The sequence below is a fragment of the Pseudophryne corroboree genome, unplaced genomic scaffold, assembly GCF_028390025.1.
Source record: "Pseudophryne corroboree isolate aPseCor3 unplaced genomic scaffold, aPseCor3.hap2 scaffold_1422, whole genome shotgun sequence".
Lineage (NCBI taxonomy): Eukaryota > Metazoa > Chordata > Amphibia > Anura > Myobatrachidae > Pseudophryne > Pseudophryne corroboree.
In genome coordinates this window covers 31478-53404 of record NW_026968049.1, presented here as the reverse complement: position 1 = coordinate 53404, position 21927 = coordinate 31478, and the positions used below count along the sequence as shown (strand labels likewise).

The window sequence follows — 21927 nt, the reverse complement described above, 5'->3', positions numbered from 1 at the left end:
GTGGTGCTTACTGATGTTCTTATTTAAGACTGTTATTTTTTTAATAGTCAATTATTTATTTTTGATGAAAAAGTGAAGCTGTTTACTGTGTTCTTTGCATTACCAAGTCCAGCAAGAAATGTGCTGGTACTATCCAGAGCTGTCAGTATGGATTATCATGCTATATTGCAGAAAATCAATTTGATGCAACTGCTTTACCAACAGTATGTTAATCTTTTCCATTGCTGTTTTGTTGGCTGACTGAAGGAAGATATGCAGTGCATTTGAACCAAAGCAGATGTGTGCTGAAAACTTAAATGCACAATCATGTTTGTGTTTTTTCTTTCTTTCTTCCATCCTTTGTAATATCATATTAAATATTAAGGTAGCAGTTTATAATCAATGACTAATGACATAAGAAAAGGAAAACAAACAGTATACAAAGATGCTCCAGGTGAGGCTTGAACTCACAACTTCGGCATTGCTCAACAGATACTGTCTTATAAGTACCGCGCGCTGACCAATTGCACCACTGGAGCACTTTGCAGCATTAATTGGTTATGCTAGATGTGGATTTTATTCAATACAATCAGTACAGTCATAAGAATTGAAAAAGAAAATCATTGTTAGTGATGAATGATGAGCAACAAAGAAACATGCATGCCAGATGGCACTTGAATAAGCTGTCCACGGTGATAGAAAAGGCTTAAACAACAACAACAATGTTATCATAATTAATGTCATATTTTAGCTTCTGTGGTCATTTTTTATAAGCTAAACACTGCAAGACTGTTTTACAGTTGAAGCAAGGATAAAATATCAACTCTAGTGATGAGACACTTGCTGTAATGACTTCCACCCCATATGGGACTTGGACCCCCTGGCTTAGGAGGGCAGTGACTTATCCATTATGCCAGTGGTGCTTACTGATGTTCTTATTTAAGACTGATAGGTTTTTAATAGTCAATTATTTATTTTTGAAAAAAAGTGAAGCTGTTTACTGTGTTCTTTGCATTACCAAGTCCAGCAAGAAATGTGCTGGTACTATCCAGAGCTGTCAGTATGGATTATCATGCTATATTGCAGAAAATCAATTTGATGCAACTGCTTTACCAACAGTATGTTAATCTTTTCCATTGCTGTTTTGTTGGCTGACTGAAGGAAGATATGCAGTGCATTTGAACCAAAGCAGATGTGTGCTGACAACTTAAATGCACAATCATGTTTGTGTTTTTTCTTTCTTTCTTCCATCCTTTGTAATATCATATTAAATATTAAGGTAGCAGTTTATAATCAATTACTAATGACATAAGAAAAGGAAAAAAAAACAGTATTCAAATATGCTCCAGGTGAGGTTTGAACTCACAACCTCGGCATTGCTCAACAGATACTGTCTTATAAGTACCACGCGCTGACCAATTGCGCCACTGGAGCACTTTGCTGGATTAATTGGTTATGCTAGATGTGGATTTTATTCAATACAATCAGTACAGTCATAAGAATTGAAAAAGAAAATCATTTTTGGTGATGAATGATGAGCAACAAAGGAACATGCATGCCAGATGGCACTTGAATAAGCTGTCCACGGTGATAGAAAAGGTTTAAAAAACAACAAAAACAATGTTATCATAATTAATGTCATATTTTAGCTTCTGTGGTCATTTTTTACAAGCTGAACACTGCAAGACTATTTTACAGTTGAAGCAAGGATAAAATATCAACTCTAGTGATGAGACACTTGCTGTAATGACTTCCAACTCAGACGGGACTTAAACCCACAACCACTGGCTTAGGAGAACAGTGCCTTATCCATTATGCCAGTGGTGCTTACTGATGTCCTTATTTAAAACTGATAGGTTTTTAATAGTCAATTATTTATTTTTGAAAAAAAGTGAAGCTGTTTACTGTGTTCTTTGCATTACCAAGTCCAGCAAGAAATGTGCTGGTACTATCCAGAGCTGTCAGTATGGATTATCATGCTATATTGCAGAAAATCAATTTGATGCAACTGCTTTACCAACAGTATGTTAATCTTTTCCATTGCTGTTTTGTTGGCTGACTGAAGGAAGATATGCAGTGCATTTGAACCAAAGCAGATGTGTGCTGACAACTTAAATGCACAATCATGTTTGTGTTTTTCTTTCTTTCTTCCATCCTTTGTAATATCATATTAAATATTAAGGTAGCAGTTTATAATCAATGACTAATGACATAAGAAAAGGAAAAAAAAACAGTATGCTCCAGGTGAGGCTTGAACTCACAACCTCGGCATTGCTCAACAGATTCTGTCTTATAAGAACCACGCGCTGACCAATTGCGCCACTGGAGCACTTTGCAGCATTAATTGGTTATGCTAGATGTGGATTTTATTCAATACAATCAGTACAGTCATAAGAATTGAAAAATAAAATCATTTTTGGTGATGAATGATGAGCAACAAAGGAACATGCATGCCAGACGGCACTTGAGTAAGCTGTCCACAGTGATAGAAAAGGTTTAAAAAATAACAACAACAATGTTATCATAATTAATGTCATATTTTAGCTTCTGTGGTCATTTTTTACAAGCTAAACACTGCAAGACTGTTTTACAGTTGAAGCAAGGATAAAATATCAACTCTAGTGATGAGACACTTGCTGTAATGACTTCCAACTCAGACGGGACTTAAACCCACAACCACAGGCTTAGGAGAACAGTGCCTTACTCATTATGCCAGTGGTGCTTACTGATGTTCTTATTTAAGACTGTTAGGTTTTTAATAGTCAATTATTTATTTTTGAGGAAAAAGTGAAGCTGTTTACTGTGTTCTTTGCATTACCAAGTCCAGCAACAAAAGTGCTGGTACTATCCAGAGCTGTCAGTATGGATTATCATGCTATATTGCAGAAAATCAATTTGATGCAACTGCTTTACCAACAGTATGTTCATCTTTTCCATTGCTGTTTTGTTGGCTGACTGAAGGAAGATATGCAGTGCATTTGAAACAAAGCAGATGTGTGCTGACAACTTAAATGCACAATCATGTTTGTGTTTTTTCTTTCTTTCTTCCATCCTTTGTAATATCATATTACATATTAAGGTAGCAGTTTATAATCAATGACTAATGACATAAGAAAAGGAAAAAAAACAGTATACAAAGATGCTCCAGGTGAGGCTGAAACTCACAACTTTGGCATTGCTCAACAGATACTGTCTTATAAGTACCGTGCGCTGACCAATTGCGCCACTGGAGCACTTTGCAGCATTAGTTGGTTATGCTAGATGTGGATTTTATTCAATACAATCAGTACAGTCATAAGAATTGAAAAAGAAAATCATTTTTGGTGATAAATGATGAGCAACAAAGGAACATGCATGCCAGATGGCACTTGAATAAGCTGTCCACGGTGATAGAAAAGGTTTAAAAAAACAACAACAACAATGTTATCATAATTAATGTCATATTTTAGCTTCTGTGGTCATTTTTTACAAGCTAAACACTGCAAGACTGTTTTACAGTTGAAGCAAGGATAAAATATCAACTTTAGTGACGAAAAACTTGCTGTAATGATTTCCAACTCAGACGGGACTTAAACCCACAACCACTGGCTTAGGAGAACAGTGCCTTACCCATTATGCAAGTGGTGCTTACTGATGTTCTTATTTAAGACTGTTAGGTTTTTAATAGTCAATTATTTATTTTTGAGGAAAAAGTGAAGCTGTTTACTGTGTTCTTTGCATTACCAAGTCCAGCAAGAAATGTGCTGGTACTATCCAGAGCTGTCAGTATGGATTATCATGCTATATTGCAGAAAATCTATTTGATGCAACTGCTTTACCTACAGTATGTTAATCTTTTCCATTGCTGTTTTGTTGGCTGACTGAAGGAAGATATGCAGTGCATTTGAACCAAAGCAGATGTGTGCTGACAACTTAAATGCACAATCATGTTTGTGTTTTTTCTTTCTTTCTTCCATCCTTTGTAATATCATATTAAATATTAAGGTAGCAGTTTATAATCAATGACTAATGACATAAGAAAAGGAAAAAAAAAACAGTATACAAAGATGCTCCAGGTGAGGCTTGAACTCACAACCTCGGCATCGCTCAACAGATACTGTCTTATAAGTACCGCGCGCTGACCAATTGCGCCACTGGAGCACTTTGCAGCAATAATTGGTTATGCTAGATGTGGATTTTATTCAATACAATCAGTACAGTCATAAGAATTGAAAAAGAAAATCATTTATGGTGATGAATGATGAGCAACAAAGGAACATGCATGCCAGACGGCACTTGAATAAGCTGTCCACGGTGATAGAAAAGGTTTAAAAAACAACAACAACAATGTTATCATAATTAATGTCATATTTTAGCTCTGTGGTCATTTTTTACAAGCTAAACACTGCAAGACTGTTTTACAGTTGAAGCAAGGATAAAATATCAACTCTAGTGATGAGACACTTGCTGTAATGACTTCCACCCCATATGGGACTTGGACCCCGTGGCTTAGGAGGGCAGTGACTTATCCATTATGCCACTTGCTGTAATGACTTCCAACTCAGACGGGACTTAAACCCACAACGACTGGCTTAGGAGAACAGTGCCTTATCCATTATGCCAGTGGTGCTTACTGATGTCCTTATTTAAGACTGATAGGTTTTTAATAGTCAATTATTTATTTTTGAAGAAAAGTTAAGCTGTTTACAGTGTTCTTTGCATTGCCAAGTCCAGCAAGAAATGTGCTGGTACTATCCAGAGCTGTCAGTATGGATTATCATGCTATATTGCAGAAAATCAATTTGATGCAACTGCTTTACCAACAGTATGTTAATCTTTTCCATTGCTGTTTTGTTGGCTGACTGAAGGAAGATATGCAGTGCATTTGAACCAAAGCAGATGTGTGCTGACAACTTAAATGCACAATCATGTTTGTGTTTTTTCTTTCTTTCTTCCATCCTTTGTAATATCATATCAAATATTACGGTAGCAGTTTATAATCAATGACTAATGACATAAGAAAAGGAAAAAAAAAACAGTATACAAAGATGCTCCAGGTGAGGCTTGAACTTACAACCTCTGCATTGCTCAACAGATACTGTCTTATAAGTACCGTGCACTGACAAATTGCACCACTGGAGCACTTCGCAGCATTAATTGGTTATGTTAGATGTGGATTTTATTCAATACAATAAGTACAGTCATAAGAATTGAAAAAGAAAATCATTTTTGGTGATGAATGATGAGCAACAAAGGAACATGCATGCCAGATGGCACTTGAATAAGCTGTCCACGGTGATAGAAAAGGTTTAAAAAACAACAACAACAACAATGTTATCATAATTAATGTCATATTTTAGCTCTGTGGTCATTTTTTACAAGCTAAACACTGCAAGACTGTTTTACAGTTGAAGCAAGGATAAAATATCAACTCTAGTGATGAGACACTTGCTGTAATGACTTCCACCCCATATGGGACTTGGACCCCCTGGCTTAGGAGGGCAGTGACTTATTCATTATGCCAGTGGTGCTTACTGATGTTCTTATTTAAGACTGTTAGGTTTTTAATAGTCAATTATTTATTTTTGAGGAAAAAGTGAAGCTGTTTACTGTGTTCTTTGCATTACCAAGTCCAGCAAGAAATGTGCTGGTACTATCCAGAGCTGTCAGTATGGATTATCATGCTATATTGCAGAAAATCTATTTGATGCAACTGCTTTACCTACAGTATGTTAATCTTTTCCATTGCTGTTTTGTTGGCTGACTGAAGGAAGATATGCAGTGCATTTGAACCAAAGCAGATGTGTGCTGACAACTTAAATGCACAATCATGTTTGTGTTTTTTCTTTCTTTCTTCCATCCTTTGTAATATCATATTAAACACTAAGGTAGCAGTTTATAATCAATGACTAATGACATAAGAAAAGGAAAAAAAACAGTATACAAAGATACTCCAGGTGAGGCTTGAACTCACAACCTCGGCATCGCTCTACAGATACTGTCTTATAAGTACCGCGTGCTGACCAATTGCGCCACTGGAGCACTTTGCAGCATTAGTTGGTTATGCTAGATGTGGATTTTATTCAATACAATCAGTACAGTCATAAGAATTGAAAAAGAAAATCATTTTTGGTGATAAATGATGAGCAACAAAGGAACATGCATGCCAGATGGCACTTGAATAAGCTGTCCACGGTGATAGAAAAGGTTTAAAAAAACAACAACAACAATGTTATCATAATTAATGTCATATTTTAGCTTCTGTGGTCATTTTTTACAAGCTAAACACTGCAAGACTGTTTTACAGTTGAAGCAAGGATAAAATATCAACTCTAGTGATGAAAAACTTGCTGTAATGATTTCCAACTCAGACAGGACTTAAACCCACAACCACTGGCTTAGGAGAACAGTGCCTTACCCATTATGCCAGTGGTGCTTACTGATGCTCTTATTTAAGATTGTTAGGTTTTTAATAGTCAATTATTTATTTTTGAGGAAAAAGTGAAGCTGTTTACTGTGTTCTTTGCATTACCAAGTCCAGCAAGAAATGTGCTGGTACTATCCAGAGCTGTCAGTATGGATTATCATGCTATATTGCAGAAAATCAATTTGATGCAACTGCTTTACCAACAGTATGTTAATCTTTTCCATTGCTGTTTTGTTGGCTGACTGAAGGAAGATATGCAGTACATTTGAACCAAAGCAGATGTGTGCTGACAACTTAAATGCACAATCATGTTTGTGTTTTTTCTTTCTTTCTTCCATCCTTTGTAATATCATATTAAATATTAAGGTAGCAGTTTATAATCAATGACTAATGACATAAGAAAAGGAAAAAAAAACAGTATACAAAGATGCTCCAGGTGAGGCTTGAACTCACAACCTCGGCATCGCTCAACAGATACTGTCTTATAAGTACCGCGCGCTGACCAATTACGCCACTAGAGCACTTTGCAGCAATAATTGGTTATGCTAGATGTGGATTTTATTCAATACAATCAGTACAGTCATAAGAATTGAAAAAGAAAATCATTTTTGGTGATAAATGATGAGCAACAACGGAACATGCATGCCAGATGGCACTTGAATAAGCTGTCCACGGTGATAGAAAAGGTTTAAAAAACAACAACAACAACAATGTTATCATAATTAATGTCATATTTTAGCTCTGTGGTCATTTTTTACAAGCTAAACACTGCAAGACTGTTTTACAGTTGAAGCAAGGATAAAATATCAACTCTAGTGATGAGACACTTGCTGTAATGACTTCCACCCCATATGGGACTTGGACCCCCTGGCTTAGGAGGGCAGTGACTTATTCATTATGCCAGTGGTGCTTACTGATGTTCTTATTTAAGACTGTTAGGTTTTTAATAGTCAATTATTTATTTTTGAGGAAAAAGTGAAGCTGTTTACTGTGTTCTTTGCATTACCAAGTCCAGCAAGAAATGTGCTGGTACTATCCAGAGCTGTCAGTATGGATTATCATGCTATATTGCAGAAAATCTATTTGATGCAACTGCTTTACCTACAGTATGTTAATCTTTTCCATTGCTGTTTTGTTGGCTGACTGAAGGAAGATATGCAGTGCATTTGAACCAAAGCAGATGTGTGCTGACAACTTAAATGCACAATCATGTTTGTGTTTTTTCTTTCTTTCTTCCATCCTTTGTAATATCATATTAAACACTAAGGTAGCAGTTTATAATCAATGACTAATGACATAAGAAAAGGAAAAAAACATTATATAAAGATTCTTCAGGTGAGGCTTGAACTCACAACCTCGGCATTGCTCAACAAATACTGTCCTATAAGTACCATGCACTGATCAATTGCGCCACTGGAGCACTTTGTAGCATTGATTGGTTATGCTAGATGTGGATTTTATTCAATACAATCAGTACAGTCATAAGAATTGAAACTGCTTTACCAACAGTATGTTCATCTTTTCCATTGCTGTTTTGTTGGCTGACTGAAGGAAGATATGCAGTGCATTTGAAACAAAGCAGATGTGTGCTGACAACTTAAATGCACAATCATGTTTGTGTTTTTTCTTTCTTTCTTCCATCCTTTGTAATATCATATTAAATATTAAGGTAGCAGTTTATAATCAATGACTAATGACATAAGAAAAGGAAAAAAAAACAGTATGCTCCAGGTGAGGCTTGAACTCACAACCTCGGCATTGCTCAACAGATTCTGTTTTATAAGAACCGCGCGCTGACCAATTGCGCCACTGGAGTACTTTGCAGCATTAATTGGTTATGCTAGATGTGGATTTTATTCAATACAATCAGTACAGTCATAAGAATTGAAAAATAAAATCATTTTTGGTGATGAATGATGAGCAACAAAGGAACATGCATGCCAGATGGCACTTGAGTAAGCTGTCCACGGTGATAGAAAAGGTTTAAAAAATAACAACAACAATGTTATCATAATTAATGTCATATTTTAGCTTCTGTGGTCATTTTTTACAAGCTAAACACTGCAAGACTGTTTTACAGTTGAAGCAAGGATAAAATATCAACTCTAGTGATGAGACACTTGCTGTAATGACTTCCAACTGAGACGGGACTTAAATTCACAACCACTGGCTTTGGAGAACAGTGCCTTATCCATTATGCCAGTGGTGCTTACTGATGTCCTTATTTAAGACTGATAGGTTTTTAATAGTCAATTATTTATTTTTGAAAAAAAGTGAAGCTGTTTACTGTGTTCTTTGCATTACCAAGTCCAGCAAGAAATGTGCTGGTACTATCCAGAGCTGTCAGTATGGATTATCATGCTATATTGCAGAAAATCAATTTGATGCAACAGCTTTACCAACAGTATGTTAATCTTTTCCATTGCTGTTTTGTTGGCTGACTGAAGGAAGATATGCAGTGCATTTGAACCAAAGCAGATGTGTGCTGACAACTTAAATGCACAATCATGTTTGTGTTTTTTCTTTCTTTCTTCCATCCTTTGTAATATCATATCAAATATTACGGTAGCAGTTTATAATCAATGACTAATGACATAAGAAAAGGAAAAAAAAACAGTATACAAAGATGCTCCAGGTGAGGCTTGAACTTACAACCTCTGCATTGCTCAACAGATACTGTCTTATAAGTACCGTGCACTGACAAATTGCACCACTGGAGCACTTTGCAGCATTAATTGGTTATGCTAGATGTGGATTTTATTCAATACAATAAGTACAGTCATAAGAATTGAAAAAGAAAATCATTTTTGGTGATGAATGATGAGCAACAAAGGAACATGCATGCCAGATGGCACTTGAATAAGCTGTCCACGGTGATAGAAAAGGTTTAAAAAACAACAACAACAACAATGTTATCATAATTAATGTCATATTTTAGCTCTGTGGTCATTTTTTACAAGCTAAACACTGCAAGACTGTTTTACAGTTGAAGCAAGGATAAAATATCAACTCTAGTGATGAGACACTTGCTGTAATGACTTCCACCCCATATGGGACTTGGACCCCCTGGCTTAGGAGGGCAGTGACTTATTCATTATGCCAGTGGTACTTACTGATGTTCTTATTTAAGACTGTTAGGTTTTTAATAGTCAATTATTTATTTTTGAGGAAAAAGTGAAGCTGTTTACTGTGTTCTTTGCATTACCAAGTCCAGCAAGAAATGTGCTGGTACTATCCAGAGCTGTCAGTATGGATTATCATGCTATATTGCAGAAAATCTATTTGATGCAACTGCTTTACCTACAGTATGTTAATCTTTTCCATTGCTGTTTTGTTGGCTGACTGAAGGAAGATATGCAGTGCATTTGAACCAAAGCAGATGTGTGCTGACAACTTAAATGCACAATCATGTTTGTGTTTTTTCTTTCTTTCTTCCATCCTTTGTAATATCATATTAAATATTAAGGTAGCACTTTATAATCAATGACTAATAACATAAGAAAAGGAAAAAAAAAACATTATACAAAGATGCTCCAGGTGAGGCTTGAACTCACAACCTCGGCATCGCTCAACAGATACTGTCTTATAAGTACCGCGCGCTGACCAATTGCACCACTGGAGCACTTTGCAGCATTAGTTGGTTATGCTAGATGTGGATTTTATTCAATACAATCAGTACAGTCATAAGAATTGAAAAAGAAAATCATTTTTGGTGATAAATGATGAGCAACAAAGGAACATGCATGCCAGATGGCACTTGAATAAGCTGTCCACGGTGATAGAAAAGGTTTAAAAAACAACAACAACAACAACAATGTTATCATAATTAATGTCATATTTTAGCTTCTGTGGTCATTTTTTACAAGCTAAACACTGCAAGACTGTTTTACAGTTGAAGCAAGGATAAAATATCAACTCTAGTGATTAAACACTTGCTGTAATGACTTCCAACTCAGACGGGACTTAAACCCACAACCACTGGCTTAGGAGAACAGTGCCTTACCCATTATGCCAGTGGTGCTTACTGATGTTCTTTTTTAAGACTGTTAGAATTCTAATAGTCAATTAAATATTTTTGAAAAAAAGTGAAGCTGTTTACTGTGTTCTTTCCATTACCAAGTCCAGCAAGAAATGTGCTGGTACTATCCAGAGCTGTCAGTATGGATTATCATGCTATATTGCAGAAAATCAATTTGATGCAACTGCTTTACCAACAGTATGTTAATCTTTTCCATTGCTGTTTTGTTGGCTGGCTGAAGGAAGATATGCAGTGCATTTGAACCAAAGCAGATGTGTGCTGACAATTTAAATGCACAATCATGTTTGTGTTTTTCTTTCTTTATTCCATCCTTTGTAATATCATATTAAATATTAAGGTAGCAGTTTATAATCAATGACTAATGACATAAGAAAAGGAAAAAAAACATTATATAAAGATTCTTCAGATGAGGCTTGAACTCACAACCTCGGCATTGCTCAACAAATACTGTCCTATAAGTACCGTGCGCTGATCAATTGCGCCACTGGAGCACTTTGCAGCATTGATTGGTTATGCTAGATGTGGATTTTATTCAATACAATCAGTACAGTCATAAGAATTGAAACTGCTTTACCAACAGTATGTTCATCTTTTCCATTGCTGTTTTGTTGGCTGACTGAAGGAAGATATGCAGTGCATTTGAAACAAAGCAGATGTGTGCTGACAACTTAAATGCACAATCATGTTTGTGTTTTTTCTTTCTTTCTTCCATCCTTTGTAATATCATATTAAATATTAAGGTAGCAGTTTATAATCAATGACTAATGACATAAGAAAAGGAAAAAAAGCAGTATACAAAGAAGCTCCAGGTGAGGCTTGAACTTACAACCTCGGCATTGCTCAACAGATACTGTTTTATAAGTACCGCGCACTGACCAATTGCGCCAGTGGAGCACTTTGCATCATTGATTGGTTATGCTAGATGTGGATTTTATTCAATACAATCAGTACAGTCATAAGAATTGAAAAAGAAAATCATTTTTGGTGATGAATGATGAGCAACAAAGGAACATGCATGCCAGATGGCACTTGAATAAGCTGTCCACGGTGATAAAAAAGGTTTAAAAAATAACAACAACAATGTTATCATAATTAATGTCATATTTTAGCTTCTGTGGTCATTTTTTACATACTAAACACTGCAAGACTGTTTTACAGTTGAAGCAAGGATAAAATATCAACTCTAGTGATGAGACACTTGCTGTAATTACTTCCACCCCATATGGGACTTGGACCCCCTGGCTTAGGAGGGCATTGACTTATCCATTATGCCAGTGGTGCTTACTGATGTTCTTATTTAAGACTGTTAGGTTTTTAATAGTCAATTATTTATTTTTAATGAAAAAGTGAAGCTGTTTACTGTGTTATTTGCATTACCAAGTCCAGCAAGAAATGTGCTGGTACTATCCAGAGCTGTCAGTATGGATTATCATGCTATATTGCTGAAAATCAATTTGATGCAACTGCTTTACCAACAGTATGTTAATCTTTTCCATTGCTGTTTTGTTGGCTGACTGAAGGAAGATATGCAGTGCATTTGAACCAAAGCAGATGTGTGCTGACAACTAAAATGCACAATCATGTTTGTGTTTTTTCTTTCTTTCTTCCATCCTTTGTAATATCATATTAAATATTAAGGTAGCAGTTTATAATCAATGACTAATGACATAAGAAAAGGAAAAAAAAACAGTATGCTCCAGGTGAGGCTTGAACTCACAACCTCGGCATTGCTCAACAGATTCTGTTTTATAAGAACCGCGCGCTGACCAATTGCGCCACTGGAGCACTTTGCAGCATTAATTGGTTATGCTAGATGTGGATTTTATTCAATACAATCAGTACAGTCATAAGAATTGAAAAATAAAATCATTTTTGGTGATGAATGATGAGCAACAAAGGAACATGCATGCCAGATGGCACTTGAGTAAGCTGTCCACGGTGATAGAAAAGGTTTAAAAAATAACAACAACAATGTTATCATAATTAATGTCATATTTTAGCTTCTGTGGTCATTTTTTACAAGCTAAACACTGCAAGACTGTTTTACAGTTGAAGCAAGGATAAAATATCAACTCTAGTGATGAGACACTTGCTGTAATGACTTCCAACTCAGACGGGACTTAAACCCACAACCACTGGCTTAGGAGAACAGTGCCTTATCCATTATGCCAGTGGTGCTTACTGATGTCCTTATTTAAGACTGATAGGTTTTTAATAGTCAATTATTTATTTTTGAAAAAAAGTGAAGCTGTTTACTGTGTTCTTTGCATTACCAAGTCCAGCAAGAAATGTGCTGGTACTATCCAGAGCTGTCAGTATGGATTATCATGCTATATTGCAGAAAATCAATTTGATGCAACTGCTTTACCAACAGTATGTTAATCTTTTCCATTGCTGTTTTGTTGGCTGACTGAAGGAAGATATGCAGTGCATTTGAACCAAAGCAGATGTGTGCTGACAACTTAAATGCACAATCATGTTTGTGTTTTTTCTTTCTTTCTTCCATCCTTTGTAATATCATATTAAATATTAAGGTAGCAGTTTATAATCAATTACTAATGACATAAGAAAAGGAAAAAAAAAACAGTATACAAAGATGCTCCAGGTGAGGCTTGAACTCACAACCTCGGCATTGCTCAACAGATACTGTCTTATAAGTACCACGCGCTGACCAATTGCGCCACTGGAGCACTTTGCTGGATTAATTGGTTATGCTAGATGTGGATTTTATTCAATACAATCAGTACAGTCATAAGAATTGAAAAAGAAAATCATTTTTGGTGATAAATGAGGAGCAACAAAGGAACATGCATGCCAGATGGCACTTGAATAAGCTGTCCACGGTGATAGAAAAGGTTTAAAAAACAACAACAACAATGTTATCATAATTAATGTCATATTTTAGCTTCTGTGGTCATTTTTTACAAGCTGAACACTGCAAGACTATTTTACAGTTGAAGCAAGGATAAAATATCAACTCTAGTGATGAGGCACTAGCTGTAATGACTTCCAACTCAGACAGGACTTAAACCCACAACCACTGGCTTAGGAGAACAGTGCCTTACCCATTATGCCAGTGGCGCTTACTGATGTTCATATTTAAGACTGTTAAGTTTTTAATAGTCAATTATTTATTTTTGAGGAAAAAGTGAAGCTGGTTACTGTGTTCTTTGCATTACCAAGTCCAGCAAGAAATGTGCTGGTACTATCCAGAGCTGTCAGTATGGATTATCATGCTATATTGCAGAAAATCAATTTGATGCAACTGCTTTACCAACAGTATGTTAATCTTTTCCATTGCTGTTTTGTTGGCTGACTGAAGGAAGATATGCAGTGCATTTGAACCAAAGTAGATGTGTGCTGACAACTTAAATGCACAATCATGTTTGTGTTTTTTCTTTCTTTCTTCCATCCTTTGTAATATCATATTAAATACAAAGGTAGCAGTTTATAATCAATGACTAATGACATAAGAAAAGGAAAAAAAAACAGTATACAAAGATGCTCTAGGTGAGGCTTGAACTCACAACCTCAGCATCGCTCAACAGATACTGTCTTATAAGTACCGCGTGCTGACCAATTGCGCCACTGGAGCACTTTGCAGCATTAATTGGTTATGCTAGATGTGGATTTTATTCAATACAATCAGTACAGTCATAAGAATTGAAAAAGAAAATCATTTTTGGTGATGAATGATGAGCAACAAAGGAACATGCATGCCAGATGGCACTTGAATAAGCTGTCCACGGTAATAGAAAAGGTTTAAAAAACAACAAAAACAATGTTATCATAATTAATGTCATATTTTAGCTTCTGTGGTAATTTTTTACAAGCTAAACACTGCAAGACTGTTTTACAGTTGAAGCAAGGATAAAATATCAACTCTAGTGATGAGACACTTGCTGTAATGACTTCCACCCCATATGGGATTTGGACCCCGTGGCTTAGGAGGGCAGTGACTTATCCATTATGCCAGTGGTGCTTACTGATGTTCTTATTTAAGACTGATATTTTTTTAATAGTCAATTATTTATTTTTGATGAAAAAGTGAAGCTGTTTACTGTGTTCTTTGCATTACCAAGTCCAGCATGAAATGTGCTGGTACTATCCAGAGCTGTCAGTATGGATTATCATGCTATATTGCAGAAAATCAATTTAATGCAACTGCTTTACCAACAGTATGTTAATCTTTTCCATTGCTGTTTTGTTGGCTGACTGAAGGAAGACATGCAGTGCATTTGAACCAAAGCAGATGTGTGCTGACAACTTAAATGCACAATCATGTTTGTGTTTGTTTTTTCTTTCTTTCTTCCATCCTTTGTAATATCATATTAAATACTAAGGTAGCAGTTTATAATCAATGAATAATGACATAAGAAAAGGAAAAAAAAAACAGTATACAAAGATGCTCCAGGTGAGGCTTTAACTCACAACCTCGGCATCGCTCCACAGATACTGTCTTATAAGTACCGCGCGCTGACCAATTGCGCCACTGGAGCACTTTGCAGCAATAATTGGTTATGCTAGATGTGGATTTTATTCAATACAATCAGTACAGTCATAAGAATTGAAAAAGAAAATCATTTTTGGTGATAAATGATGAGCAACAAAGGAACATGCATGCCAGATGGCACTTGAATAAGCTGTCCACGGTGATAGAAAAGGTTTAAAAAACAACAACAACAATGTTATCATAATTAATGTCATATTTTAGCTCTGTGGTCATTTTTTACAAGCTAAACACTGCAAGACTGTTTTACAGTTGAAGCAAGGATAAAATATCAACTCTAGTGATGAGACACTTGCTGTAATGACTTCCACCCCATATGGGACTTGGACCCCCTGGCTTAGGAGGGCAGTGACTTATTCATTATGCCAGTGGTGCTTACTGATGTTCTTATTTAAGACAGTTAGGTTTTTAATAGTCAATTATTTATTTTTGAGGAAAAAGTGAAGCTGTTTACTGTGTTCTTTGCATTACCAAGTCCAGCAAGAAATGTGCTGGTACTATCCAGAGCTGTCAGTATGGATTATCATGCTATATTGCAGAAAATCTATTTGATGCAACTGCTTTACCTACAGTATGTTAATCTTTTCCATTGCTGTTTTGTTGGCTGACTGAAGGAAGATATGCAGTGCATTTGAACCAAAGCAGATGTGTGCTGACAACTTAAATGCACAATCATGTTTGTGTTTTTTCTTTCTTTCTTCCATCCTTTGTAATATCATATTAAATATTAAGGTAGCAGTTTATAATCAATGACTAATGACATAAGAAAAGGAAAAAAAAAACATTATACAAAGATGCTCCAGGTGAGGCTTGAACTCACAACCTCGGCATCGCTCAACAGATACTGTCTTATAAGTACCGCGCGCTGACCAATTGCACCACTGGTGCACTTTGCAGCATTAGTTGGTTATGCTAGATGTGGATTTTATTCAATACAATCAGTACAGTCATAAGAATTGAAAAAGAAAATCATTTTTGGTGATAAATGATGAGCAACAAAGGAACATGCATGCCAGATGGCACTTGAATAAGCTGTCCACGGTGATAGAAAAGGTTTAAAAAACAACAACAACAACAACAATGTTATCATAATTAATGTCATATTTTAGCTTCTGTGGTCATTTTTTACAAGCTAAACACTGCAAGACTGTTTTACAGTTGAAGCAAGGATAAAATATCAACTCTAGTGATTAAACACTTGCTGTAATGACTTCCAACTCAGACGGGACTTAAACCGACAACCACTGGCTTAGGAGAACAGTGCCTTACCCATTATGCCAGTGGTGCTTACTGATGTTCTTTTTTAAGACTGTTAGAATTCTAATAGTCAATTAAATATTTTTGAAAAAAAGTGAAGCTGTTTACTGTGTTCTTTCCATTACCAAGTCCAGCAAGAAATGTGCTGGTACTATCCAGAGCTGTCAGTATGGATTATCATGCTATATTGCAGAAAATCAATTTGATGCAACTGCTTTACCAACAGTATGTTAATCTTTTCCATTGCTGTTTTGTTGGCTGGGTGAAGGAAGATATGCAGTGCATTTGAACCAAAGCAGATGTGTGCTGACAACTTAAATGCACAATCATGTTTGTGTTTTTTCTTTCTTTCTTCCATCCTTTGTAATATCATATTAAATATTAAGGTAGCAGTTTATAATCAATGACTAATGACATAAAAAAAAGGAAAAAAAAACATTAAACAAAGCTGCTCCAAGTGAGGCTTGAACTCACAACCTCGGCATTGCTCAACAGATACTGTCTTATAAGTACCGCGCACTGACCAATTGCGCCACTGGAGCACTTTGCAGCATTAATTGGTTATGCTAGATGTGGATTTTATTCAATACAATCAGTACAGTCATAAGAATTGAAAAAGAAAATCATTTTTGGTGATGAATGATGAGCAACAAAGGAACATGCATGCCAGATGGCACTTGAATAAGCTGTCCACGGTGATAGAAAAGGTTTAAAAAACAACAACAACAATGTTATCCTAATTAATGTCATATTTTAGCTTCTGTGGTCATTTTTTACAAGCTAAACACTGCAAGACTGTTTTACAGTTGAAGCAAGGATAAAATATCAACTCTAGTGATGAGACACTTGCTGTAATGACTTCCAACTCAGACGGGACTTAAACCCACAACCACTGGCTTAGGAGAACAGTGCCTTATCCATTATGCCAGTGGTGCTTACTGATGTCCTTATTTAAGACTGTTAGGTTTTTAATAGTCAATTATTTATTTTTGAAAAAAAGTGAAGCTGTTTACTGTGTTCTTTGCATTACTAAGTCCAGCAAGAAATGTGCTGGTACTATCCAGAGCTGTAAGTATGGATTATCATGCTATATTGCAGAAAATCAATTTGATGCAACTGCTTTACCAACAGTATGTTAATCTTTTCCATTGCTGTTTTGTTGGCTGACTGAAGGAAGATATGCCGTGCATTTGAACCAAAGCAGATGTGTGCTGACAACTTAAATGCACAATCATTAGAGATGAGCGGGTTCGGTTCCTCGGAATCCGAACCCGCCCGAACTTCAGCTTTTTTTACACGGATCCGAGCGACTCGGATCTTCCCGCCTTGCTCGGTTAACCCGAGCACGCCCGAACGTCATCATGACGCTGTCGGATTCTCGCGAGGCTCGGATTCTATCGCGAGACTCGGATTCTATATAAGGAGCCGCGCGTCGCCGCCATTTTCACACGTGCATTGAGATTGATAGGGAGAGGACGTGGCTGGCGTCCTCTCCATTTAGATTATAAGAGAGAGAGATTTACTGGAGCTTAGGACTAGGAGGAGTACTGTAGAAGTGTAGAGAGTGCAGAGAGTTTACTAGTGAGTGACCACCAGACAGTGCAGTTTATTTAATATATCCGTTCTCTGCCTGAAAAAAGCGATACACACAGTGACTCAGTCACATACCATATCTGTGTGCACTGCTCAGGCTCAGCCCAGTGTGCTGCATCATCTATATATATTATATATCTGTCTGACTGCTCAGCTCACACAGCTTATAATTGTGGGGGAGACTGGGGAGCACTGCAGTGCCAGTTATAGGTTATAGCAGGAGCCAGGAGTACATAATATTATATAGTGAGTGACCACCAGACAGTGCAGTTTATTTAACATATCCGTTCTCTGCCTGAAAAAAGCGATACACACAGTGACTCAGTCACATACCATATCTGTGTGCACTGCTCAGGCTCAGCCCAGTGTGCTGCATCATCTATATATATTATATATCTGTCTGACTGCTCAGCTCACACAGCTTATAATTGTGGGGGAGACTGGGGAGCACTGCAGTGCCAGTTATAGGTTATAGCAGGAGCCAGGAGTACATAATATTATATAGTGAGTGACCACCAGACAGTGCAGTTTATTTAATATATCCGTTCTCTGCCTGAAAAAAGCGATACACACAGTGACTCAGTCACATACCATATCTGTGTGCACTGCTCAGGCTCAGCCCAGTGTGCTGCATCATCTATATATATTATATATCTGTCTGACTGCTCAGCTCACACAGCTTATAATTGTGGGGGAGACTGGGGAGCACTGCAGTGCCAGTTATAGGTTATAGCAGGAGCCAGGAGTACATAATATTATATTAAAATTAAACAGTGCACACTTTTGCTGCAGGAGTGCCACTGCCAGTGTGACTGACCAGTGACCTGACCACACTGACCACCAGTATAGTTAGTAGTATACTTATATTGTGATTGCCTGAAAAAGTTAAACACTCGTCGTGTGACTTCACTTGTGTGTTGTTGTTTTTTTTATTCTATAAAAATAAAACTCATTCTGCTGACAGACAGTGTCCAGCAGGTCCGTCATTATATAATATATAATATATACCTGTCCGGCTGCAGTAGTGATATATATATATTTTTTATATCATTTATCATCCAGTCGCAGCAGACACAGTACGGTAGTTCACGGCTGTGGCTACCTCTGTGTCTGCACTCGGCAGGCAGTCCGTCCATAATTGTATACCACCTAACCGTGGTTTTTTTTTCTTCTTTATACATACATACTACTACGACATCTCTTTATCAACCAGTCTATATTAGCAGCAGACACAGTACAGTACGGTAGTTCACGGCTGTGGCTACCTCTGTGTCTGCACTCGGCAGGCAGTCCGTCCATAATTGTATACCACCTAACCGTGGTTTTTTTTTCTTTCTTCTTTATACATACATAGTTACATAGACATCTCTTTATCAACCAGTCTATATTAGCAGCAGACACAGTACAGTACGGTAGTTCACGGCTGTGGCTACCTCTGTGTCTGCACTCGGCAGGCAGTCCGTCCATAATTGTATACCACCTAACCGTGGTTTTTTTTTCTTTCTTCTTTATACATACATAGTTACATAGACATCTCTTTATCAACCAGTCTATATTAGCAGCAGACACAGTACAGTACGGTAGTTCACGGCTGTGGCTACCTCTGTGTCTGCACTCGGCAGGCAGTCCGTCCATAATTGTATACCACCTAACCGTGGTTTTTTTTTCTTTCTTCTTTATACATACATAGTTACATAGACATCTCTTTATCAACCAGTCTATATTAGCAGCAGACACAGTACAGTACGGTAGTTCACGGCTGTGGCTACCTCTGTGTCTGCACTCGGCAGGCAGTCCGTCCATAATTGTATACCACCTAACCGTGGTTTTTTTTTCTTTCTTCTTTATACATACATACTACTACGACATCTCTTTATCAACCAGTCTATATTATTAGCAGCAGACACAGTACAGTACGGTAGTTCACGGCTGTGGCTACCTCTGTGTCTGCACTCGGCAGGCAGTCCGTCCATAATTGTATACCACCTAACCGTGGTTTTTTTTTCTTTCTTCTTTATACATACATAGTTACATAGACATCTCTTTATCAACCAGTCTATATTAGCAGCAGACACAGTACAGTACGGTAGTTCACGGCTGTGGCTACCTCTGTGTCTGCACTCGGCAGGCAGTCCATAATTGTATACTAGTATCCATCTCCATTGTTTACCTGAGGTGCCTTTTAGTTGTGCCTATTAAAATATGGAGAACAAAAATGTTGAGGTTCCAAAATTAGGGAAAGATCAAGATCCACTTCCACCTCGTGCTGAAGCTGCTGCCACTAGTCATGGCCGAGATGATGAAATGCCAGCAACGTCGTCTGCCAAGGCCGATGCCCAATGTCATAGTACAGAGCATGTCAAATCCAAAACACCAAATATCAGAAAAAAAAGGACTCCAAAACCTAAAATAAAATTGTCGGAGGAGAAGCGTAAACTTGCCAATATGCCATTTACGACACGGAGTGGCAAGGAACGGCTGAGGCCCTGGCCTATGTTCATGGCTAGTGGTTCAGCTTCACATGAGGATGGAAGCACTCAGCCTCTCGCTAGAAAAATGAAAAGACTCAAGCTGGCAAAAGCAGCACAGCAAAGAACTGTGCATTCTTCGAAATCCCAAATCCACAAGGAGAGTCCAATTGTGTCGGTTGCAATGCCTGACCTTCCCAACACTGGACGTGAAGAGCATGCGCCTTCCACCATTTGCACGCCCCCTGCAAGTGCTGGAAGGAGCACCCGCAATCCAGTTCCTGATAGTCAGATTGAAGATGTCAGTGTTGAAGTACACCAGGATGAGGAGGATATGGGTGTTGCTGGCGCTGGGGAGGAAATTGACCAGGAGGATTCTGATGGTGAGGTGGTTTGTTTAAGTCAGGCACCCGGGGAGACACCTGTTGTCCGTGGGAGGAATATGGCCGTTGACATGCCAGGTGAAAATACCAAAAAAATCAGCTCTTCGGTGTGGAGGTATATCACCAGAAATGCGGACAACAGGTGTCAAGCCGTGTGTTCCCTTTGTCAAGCTGTAATAAGTAGGGGTAAGGACGTTAACCACCTCGGAACATCCTCCCTTATACGTCACCTGCAGCGCATTCATAATAAGTCAGTGACAAGTTCAAAAACTTTGGGTGACAGCGGAAGCAGTCCACTGACCAGTAAATCCCTTCCTCTTGTAACCAAGCTCACGCAAACCACCCCACCAACTCCCTCAGTGTCAATTTCCTCCTTCCCCAGGAATGCCAATAGTCCTGCAGGCCATGTCACTGGCAATTCTGACGAGTCCTCTCCTGCCTGGGATTCCTCCGATGCATCCTTGCGTGTAACGCCTACTGCTGCTGAGCTGCTGTTGTTGCTGCTGGGAGTCGATGGTCATCCCAGAGGGGAAGTCGTAAGCCCACTTGTACTACTTCCAGTAAGCAATTGACTGTTCAACAGTCCTTTGCGAGGAAGATGAAATATCACAGCAGTCATCCTGCTGCAAAGCGGATAACTGAGGCCTTGACAACTATGTTGGTGTTAGACGTGCGTCCGGTATCCGCCGTTAGTTCACAGGGAACTAGACAATTTATTGAGGCAGTGTGCCCCCGTTACCAAATACCATCTAGGTTCCACTTCTCTAGGCAGGCGATACCGAGAATGTACACGGACGTCAGAAAAAGACTCACCAGTGTCCTAAAAAATGCAGTTGTACCCAATGTCCACTTAACCACGGACATGTGGACAAGTGGAGCAGGGCAGGGTCAGGACTATATGACTGTGACAGCCCACTGGGTAGATGTATGGACTCCCGCCGCAAGAACAGCAGCGGCGGCACCAGTAGCAGCATCTCGCAAACGCCAACTCTTTCCTAGGCAGGCTACGCTTTGTATCACCGCTTTCCAGAATACGCACACAGCTGAAAACCTCTTACGGCAACTGAGGAAGATCATCGCGGAATGGCTTACCCCAATTGGACTCTCCTGTGGATTTGTGGCATCGGACAACGCCAGCAATATTGTGTGTGCATTAAATATGGGCAAATTCCAGCACGTCCCATGTTTTGCACATACCTTGAATTTGGTGGTGCAGAATTTTTTAAAAAACGACAGGGGCGTGCAAGAGATGCTGTCGGTGGCCAGAAGAATTGCGGGACACTTTCGGCGTA

General features: G+C 38.0%; 8 non-coding genes across 8 annotated transcripts; all 8 read right to left on the bottom strand.

The window, feature by feature from the left end:
- Positions 1-1320: 1320 nt before the first annotated feature.
- TRNAI-UAU (transfer RNA isoleucine (anticodon UAU)) lies at positions 1321-1413 on the bottom strand. The gene is given in 2 exon segments: positions 1321-1356; positions 1376-1413. It is a non-coding gene; the product is annotated as a tRNA-Ile (tRNA).
- Positions 1414-2215: 802 nt separating this feature from the next.
- On the bottom strand, positions 2216-2308 carry TRNAI-UAU (transfer RNA isoleucine (anticodon UAU)). The gene is given in 2 exon segments: positions 2216-2251; positions 2271-2308. It is a non-coding gene; the product is annotated as a tRNA-Ile (tRNA).
- A 1718-nt stretch (positions 2309-4026) lies between these two features.
- On the bottom strand, positions 4027-4119 carry TRNAI-UAU (transfer RNA isoleucine (anticodon UAU)). The gene is given in 2 exon segments: positions 4027-4062; positions 4082-4119. It is a non-coding gene; the product is annotated as a tRNA-Ile (tRNA).
- A 2694-nt stretch (positions 4120-6813) lies between these two features.
- Positions 6814-6906, bottom strand: TRNAI-UAU (transfer RNA isoleucine (anticodon UAU)). The gene is given in 2 exon segments: positions 6814-6849; positions 6869-6906. It is a non-coding gene; the product is annotated as a tRNA-Ile (tRNA).
- A 3008-nt stretch (positions 6907-9914) lies between these two features.
- On the bottom strand, positions 9915-10007 carry TRNAI-UAU (transfer RNA isoleucine (anticodon UAU)). Its single transcript is given in 2 exon segments — positions 9915-9950; positions 9970-10007. It is a non-coding gene; the product is annotated as a tRNA-Ile (tRNA).
- Positions 10008-12116: 2109 nt separating this feature from the next.
- TRNAI-UAU (transfer RNA isoleucine (anticodon UAU)) lies at positions 12117-12209 on the bottom strand. Its single transcript is given in 2 exon segments — positions 12117-12152; positions 12172-12209. It is a non-coding gene; the product is annotated as a tRNA-Ile (tRNA).
- An 812-nt stretch (positions 12210-13021) lies between these two features.
- On the bottom strand, positions 13022-13114 carry TRNAI-UAU (transfer RNA isoleucine (anticodon UAU)). Its single transcript is given in 2 exon segments — positions 13022-13057; positions 13077-13114. It is a non-coding gene; the product is annotated as a tRNA-Ile (tRNA).
- Positions 13115-14830: 1716 nt separating this feature from the next.
- Positions 14831-14923, bottom strand: TRNAI-UAU (transfer RNA isoleucine (anticodon UAU)). Its single transcript is given in 2 exon segments — positions 14831-14866; positions 14886-14923. It is a non-coding gene; the product is annotated as a tRNA-Ile (tRNA).
- Between the last annotated feature and the right edge of the window lie 7004 nt (positions 14924-21927).